The sequence below is a fragment of the Gymnoscopelus microlampas genome (genome assembly GCF_963454915.1).
Source record: "Gymnoscopelus microlampas genome assembly, chromosome: 11".
Classification (NCBI taxonomy): Eukaryota; Metazoa; Chordata; class Actinopteri; order Myctophiformes; family Myctophidae; genus Gymnoscopelus; species Gymnoscopelus microlampas.
The window spans coordinates 23,223,219-23,231,665 of NC_139948.1; positions in this window are offsets into that span (position 1 = coordinate 23,223,219).

An 8,447-nucleotide genomic window follows, 5' to 3' on the forward strand; every position below is an offset into this window, starting at 1 on the left:
GATCTGTCCAAATCCTCATCGTATAGCTTGAGGGTGAAATAGCCTCTATAGCCATAATACTATAATATAATATAATATGTAGCCCTAATACTTGTATGTAGTCAATCTGGGATCAAACAGAGCAGATAGATAGGAGGTATTTACATCATTAGTCATGCCCAGTTGGTTTTGAAGCCTCAAGCCTGATTTATACTTGGTTGCGCATCGGTTCTTTGCACCGAAAATAGCCAATCTACAAGCTCACAACACATTGCAGTGCACACATTGTGAGCTTGTAGATCGGGTATTTTCGGTGTGAGACACCAGAGCGCAAGTAATGAATCAGATCAACATTATTATTATTATTATTATTATCACACACACACACACACACACACACACACACACACACACACACACACACACACACACACACACACACACACACACACACACACAGAGAGAGCATGGCATGTGGTCTAAAACCAAGAAAAAACAAGAAACCCCTCTCTGCCTCTCTAAAGGAACTCAAAACTTGTGATTTTGGCAAACCGTGCGTCCGACACTATAATTTCAAGCGCCATTCATTATGTCCCTCGTCACTGGAAATTCCAAAACTTGGGAACATATGTAAAATAAAAAAAATGTAATACAAAAAGAGAGAAAGAAAGAAAGAAAAGATATATAGCCTAATGATTTTCTGAGACTATCACACATGGGCCTAAATCTAAGATGCACCCTGAATGAATCGTCTGTGCTTTATTAGACCCTTGCATACAGAGTTGTGTGTTATTGTGTGTTATTGTTTGTAAAGGACACACACATTGCTTCCAGCGACTATAATTACAGAGTTCGTTAGATCTGCGCCCCAAACCGTCTGTCAGCGCGTGGACAAGGTCTGCGATGAACTTGGACGCGTGGGCCGGAGCGAGACCAAATCAAATGTATTAATTCATGTGGTTTCGTATATTATTATGTAATGTTGGTTTGTGCCATTTTCCATCCTAGTGTAACTCTGATGTGACTGGCAAACAGATAGAAGTCCGGAAATTAGTTTAATCCAGTTTTTGTATTTGATGGTGCAGCAATATAACGCAAATTCTAATAAATAATCACAGCAGGATCTACATTGCTTTTTGAGCCAAATTCAGCCATTGATTTTGGTTTCCACTGAATGTAATCACAACTTGGCTGTAAGTGGTGTAAAGTAATAAGTACATTTACTCAAGTACTGTACTTAAGTACAATTTTGAGGTATTTTTTTTACTTTACTGGAGTATTTCCAATTTTAGATACTTTTACTTCTACATCTCAGAGGCAAATATTGTACTTTTACTCCACTAAAATTATTTGAAAACTTTAGTTACTATAGTATAGCCTACTGTACAAAACATACATTTACATAATTCAGCCCATACATTTCGGCAATTTTACACATTTGAAAACTTGTGAAATGGGACATTCTGCATAATGAGCACTTTCTACATTTGGTACTTTAAGTACATTTAACAATACTTTTGTACTTTTACTCAAGTACGTTTTTAATTCCAGACTTTTACTTGTAACAGATTGTTTCTACATTGCAGTATTGATACTTTTACTTAAGTAAAACAAATTGAGTACTTTTTCCACCACTGGTGAAAATTATATCGGATAGCCTGTTAGGCTGTTACACAAAAGTTTTAAAGCGTCAGTTTAAGGGGAAGAAGGGGGGACAGTGAGGACAATGGCGGCAGTTCATATTGGCCCCGAGGCCCACGCAGGTCCACCTTGAAGTCAGTCTAATCTCTGGCTTGACATCTCTTTGAACGACCGCCTGTCACTTGCTCACTTACACAGTTTTACACAGAGGCCTCGGCGCCAACACAGGCTTGGAATAATATGCTGCAAGAATGTCGAGCAAAATGTGGAAATTAAATTCTCCTTCGAGGCTTGATTCAATATTGGCTTGTGTTAGCTATATAGCCTACATCACAATGTAAGCACTCTAGCTCAGGGGTTTTCATGTGAAGGACCCCAAATTGATATAAATATTTGGCCGTGGACCCCCATCTGAAAAGGTTTTGTGCCAGGGACCCCCAGAAGAGAAGAGTTGTGTAAAAAAAAAAAGAGTAAATTATTCAAATGTTTCAATATTTTTCAAGAATTCTCAAAAATAGCAGATGTACATGTGAGCTTGTACATCTGATATTTTTTAATAGCCAACGTATAAATGGATAAAGTGGTTAAAATGATTGTGATGCTGTATTAACTTTGCTTAATTCCCCCACTTTGAGAACCAATGCTCTAGCTATTAGACAGCCCACAATTAACTTATGTTACTTAAAGTATAGGTCTATGCTGACACTTTTTAAAATTCTGAAATTATTAGATAGGCTATTAGATATTTTTGTGGCATCATCATTATTAAAACACAGCACATGGAAGAACCACACAACCACCTTTCAGTCATTAATTGGTCTTTATTTAAAGGACGACTTCACCCATTTTCAACCTATCTTCATATAATAGATCCTCACTAATGATCCTGATAAAATTGTGTAACCTTTTCCTACTCAGTCTGTGTCTCATAGGAGGGCTGTTGACACTTCAGAAACCAGTCTTCCAGTGACCATCGTTAGGAAGGTTCTTTTTTTCTTCAATATATATTTTTTTTATTTGGATTTATATTAACGCGAGAACAATGGCTTCCATTATAGCATGCTAACTTTCCAAGAATAGTTTCTATTAGCTTGGATTACCCATCGATGATGTCGCTGGTAGAGGGGTTTCTGAACTGTCCACAGCCCTCCTCTGAGACACAGACGGGGTAGACAAAAATGGTACCATATTATCATGAGCATTAGTGAGGACCAATTATATGAAGACAGGTTGAAAACGGGTGAAGTCGTCCTTTAATGCGTCATAGTGCATGTCTTTCTCCTATAAGGGTTTAAATGATTGACCATTCATTTCATTGATATCCATGTTGACACAGGTAAAGGGCCAGAGAGAGAGAGAGAGAGAGAGAGAGAGAGAGAGAGAGAGAGAGAGAGAGAGAGAGAGAGACGGGGGGGGGGGGGGGGAGAGAGAGAGAGAGAGAGAGATGTTTTGGCACGTTTCTGTCCAGAGTACAAGGTTTGTGCCGTGTCTCCTGCCTGGAGGATCCGTGTTATTATGTCGACAGGGTTGAAGTGTCGAGAATTATTACACATCCTTCAATCTTTAATCTCGGGCCAACATTCTTCACACCCTCCTCTCTTACCGGCGGCCACGCCCTCTCCGTTGCATCAATCGTGTTATTTAGCGGCACTATGTTGCCAAGTCGTCAGTTCTTAACCTCACAGTCTGAAAAGGTCAACTGTTCAACAGGCATGGTTCACACGAACAAGACGGACGCACAAACGAACCAATGCTGACTTAACCTTTGTTGAATGTGTCAAAAGTCTCCTTCCTCCTACTTCCTCCCTTCATTTCTTCATTTCTTCATTTCTTCATTACTTTCTTTCTTTCTTTCTTTCTTTCTTTCTTTCTTTCTTTCTTTCTTTCTTTCTTTCTTTCTTTCTTTCTTTCGCTAGAAATGGCAGGTTCGGGCATAATACACTGCATGGCATATAAATCATTAAATGCTTTGATTGTTTTTATTCAGTTATTCGTTCAACTTTTGCGTATTCAACACAACTCCCATAAGTCACTGTAAACAATGTCTCACCATGCTGGTACTAAATCACTACTGCAGGACTTTCCAAGAAACTGATGCTTGATTCAACATCAGGCATAATGGTGATTCAGTCCCAATGTCATGGTTTTCAATTTGGGACACTCTCACTGTTATGACCATTCAAAGTGACAGACCTTGGAATTAATCTAAAAAACGAAACAAAAAATCAGAACCTCTCTATGGCAACATTTGTGTATCAAATGCACGCAAAGGTGAAAATATCTCAACCGTAAATCACCATATTATGGGCGCAAGAAATCAATTTGTCAACACACAAAAGAGGGCATGAGTTCATGTCTGTGATCCATGGATGGACCTCATTGCTAGAGCCCACAGCCCTGCACGCTGTGGGAAGACATGTAGGTCACCTTACACCTTCAGGGATAAAGGATGGACTCTGAGGGTGAGTGGGATGGAGATAGGAAAGGAGAGAAGGTGTGAGCAGACATCTTTGGGTTTTCTTTGAGTCGAGAAGAACCACAAGGCCAACTGAGCTCATTTTCACGGTATCACCAGTGGACCGTGGTACAGTTTTTCAGTTGAAAATATATCATTTTTGTCAAGTGACACTTGTCGAACAGCTTTGTGTGATAAAGTCTATATAGATGCTCTTCAAGCGCTTAAGCGGAGGATAGAACAGAAGATCAGGTCAGAACACTAAAGCCTAATTTGTACTTGGTTGCACATCGTGTCAATAGCAGATCTACAAGCTTACAATGCATCGCAGCATTGTGAGCTTAATGTATCCGGATTATTTGGGGTGCGAGACCCCAACGCGCAAATCAGGCATAGGCCTACAGTAAGTAGAGTACCACTCCACAGGGAGAGAAGAGACAAGAAATCAGAATGAGATTCACCCACCATCATCCCAGATCCCACAACCACCGGTGAGCACTGTTTGGTTAACCCTGACAAGATAATAGCGTAAAACAGCGTTTGTTCTCACGCTCTGAGAGTGGAAAATCTACTACACTAACACCAAGTTTCGCACAAACTCAGTGTTGGGCTCATGCCAGAGAGATGAGGTGGCGAGGCTAGGCAAGGTGAGAGGAGGAGAGGCAAGGTGAGAAAAGGAGAGCAGTGGAGAGGAGAAGAATAAGGCAGACGCTGCTCCCTGTGACTCTCCTCTCTCTCTCTCTCTTTCTCTCTCTCTCTCTACCCGTCGCTAAGACTGTAATTATGGCGTGCCATTATGGAGGGGCAGAACAAAGCCCAGCCCCGCAGCCCGCAGCACTCCCAGAACAAGGGGATGTGCCCCGGCTCCACCACTGTTGCCTCTATTCACACCGGAGTTAATAACAATGCTCCTCAGCGCTTTGCAGACAGCGCGGCGTCAGCCCTCCCACGTGTGGCTCTCCACCTTGTATGATTGTGTGTGTGTGTGTGTGTGTGTGTGTGTGTGTGTGTGTGTGTGTGTGTGTGTGTGTGTGTGTGTGTGTGTGTGTGTGTGTGTGTGTGTGTGTGTGTGTGTGTGTGTGTGTGTGAGAGAGAGAGAGAGAGAGAGAGAGAGAGAGAGAGAGAGAAGGGGAGAAGAAGAGGGAGACAGTGTGTCTTCATCTCTCTCTCTCTCTCTTTCTCTCTCTCTCTCTCTCTCTCGCACACACACTCGCGCACGCGCACACGCGCACACGCACACACACACACACACACACACACACACACACACACACACACACACACACACACACACACACACACACACACACACACACACACACACACACACACACACACACACACACACACACAGAAAGAGGTGGAAAGAGTATCCACAAATCTCACTTGAGCAGTGACACAGTTTGGCGTCGCTATGGTGACAACCACACTTATCATATGTATATAGTTACCCCTACACCACACCTGCACCCATATCAACGTATACAGCACACTATATGAAACAAACACACAGGTAAACTAGGTATGCCTAGTAGCATAGGCCTAGGGCGGTCGTGGCTTAGCATAGGCTGTCTGGTAATCAAAAGGTCACCAGTTTGTCCCCCGGCCTGCCCCGTATATTGAAGTGTCGCAAGACACTTAACAGCTCCCATGAACTCCATCATCCCATCATTTTGTACTAATTCTGATTTATGTGTACCTGGATTCAAGCCCAGCACTCCTACATGGGAAACCAAGCATTTACTGCTCATCCAAAGAGGAATGCCCACCCCGGACGAGAAAGAATTTGTCTGGATTTTAACCATAGTTTACCCAGGTTCAATTCACAAGGCATGGTGCACAACTTGTTAACTGATCAATATTTTGGTCTGGGATTTGAGTTTAATTGGAGGGGTTGTAGTTGGTGAATTGGGTCGGTTTGGTTGGAGTGAAAGAGAGACTGAATTCTTTAGCTCAGAGTCCTGGTAGTCTCTGTAGATGAAGCCCCATGTGACTAACCTAAAGATAGAAGAGAGAGGGGGGGGTTGAGAGAGAGACAGACAGACAGACAGACAGACAGACAGATAGACAGAACAGAGTGGGAGAGAGGGAGAGAGTGATAGAGGGAGAGAGCGAAGGACAGGGCCGGTGTGGATGTGAAAGGCTGAAGCACAAATGGCAGTAATTCCTGTCTGTATTTATAAAACTTGAAATTGACGACTGGGAGGATTCTATGGTTCAAGGTAGGTTGTTGCATCGCAGCTGGAGTTGGTGGTAATTGTTTTTGGTGCAGCATTTGTGCAGTATCTCCATGGGTACAAAGACAGGACAATAATAGACGCGTGGCGTGATGAAGTGTGCACCCTCCTCCTGAACTTCAGTTATTTTCATAATCCATTTCACATGTTTGGTATTTATACCTGTCCCTCCAATCAATAGCGACTTGCGACAGGTTGGTGTGTCTTGCTCAAAGGCACTTATGGAGGGACTCCATCTGAGGGATTTCTGGTACAGGACCCGTAACCTTGCTGTTTCATGTCCAGTGTTGCTGTGATGTTTTACTACAGCATCATACTGATATGTTTTATGGGGAGTGAGAATCCGTTGGTTTTATCAACTGCTTTCACATTCAACCACTTAAACTTGTGAGATTGTAGAACTGCTTGTTGAGGGAAAACAAACCCTGCCCAAAATAGGGAAGCCAAGGTGAAAGGGGTCAATAGAAAACTTAAAAGGAACGCTCCACTATTTTTCAAGCTTGTCCCCCTTTTTTATGGAGACTCGGCCAGTTATGTAAGAAGTGAATACAAAAAACTCTGCTACAGCAGGTATCACTGCATGTACTTTGAGAAATGGCGGAGAACTCCTTTAAGAATACTGCAGGTCTTTTCTCTGTCTTTCTCTCTCTAAATCTTGACAAAGATCAACATATTTCACTGGAACATGTATTCACCTAGGCAAAAAAAAGAGAGAATCATAATAAAATTCCTCCTTTTTAATTTCCTGTACTGTAGGTTTATTTGACTTCTTAAAAACAGACACAGTATTCCATTAACCTAGTTCATGATGGTGCCATAAAGCAAAAACTGTTTTCTCCTTTGATTGTTGGCAACAAAGTTATTGAACATAACCGTTCAATGACCTTCACAATGACCACTGCCTGAACCTAAAATGCAGCCTACCCCAAAAAAGAAAAGAACAAATGAAAATAAAAGAGAAGAAAGGAAGGGGGAAAAAAAATACTAGAGTAGTTTCACCAGCTGTGTTCTTAGATCTTACCCTCACCCTCTGCTTGAACTAGGAGTATTTATCATCTCATTTAAGCTAGCCTACTAGTAGTGGGGGAAAATGTCTTGGGGTGGGGGGTGGATGTCTTAATTGTCCTTGCTCACAGCTGACAGAAGGGGCCAGATGCAGTGCTTCCAGAACCTCAGTGGGAATGCTGGGCAGTCATAATGGGATCTCTAATGGACCGGGGAGTCTTTCCCACCGAATGAATCGTTTTATTGAGGAACACAATTCTAGAACGAGATAAACACTGAAAATAAAAGTGGCATTTCAGTCCATGGAATGACTGAAGGGAGAAACAACTGAATGCCAGTGTTTGAACCTTAGCATCACTATTCTATGGCAAAACAAATTGGCATTTGAAATACACACGGTCCCCAATAATAAATTATTATTCTTTGTTGCCATTTTTGGTGACAAACAGTTCTGTGCCATAGTAGCGTGTTGTTTGTTTTTGCGCTAGTATAGCACAAAGTAGTGAGTACACTTGATGTGCACTCAATGCAGAATGTACAGACTATACCCCTGCCCTCTGTGTACACTTGAAATGTATTCATTTAGCCACCCATGAAGGCCTGTATCAGTTTTTATAGTTTTATCTTTATCTTTGCTAATCTTGCTTATATTTGCTTATTACATTTTGAGAAAGAAAACAAGGAATAAACAAGACAGGGTCCAACAGACCAAATTATCATGACATCACCACAACCGATTTATTTTTTGACCATTAGAAATACATTATTTTGTTTTAAAAAAACAGTACCACAGGTTGACAAACTACACATATTAAATTCAATTCAAACTTTATTCTAGACACACAGGGGGTCCATAGAGTATATTCGTCAAAGAAAGTAACTTCATCAACATCACACAACAAATTAAACAGCAAAAAAATATAAAAAACATAAAATCATAAATAGAGGCTGACTCCCCAGTATTTACACAGCCTGGACGAGTACCGGAGACAGCTCTTCCCAGGATTGACTATATCCTCAATAATACTGTTCCGGGACTCATCCAGGCGAGACATGAATCCATTCATAGAGTGCCTTAATAGAGACTCACATGTGTGGATTCCACACGTTACAAACAAGTGACTGGCACT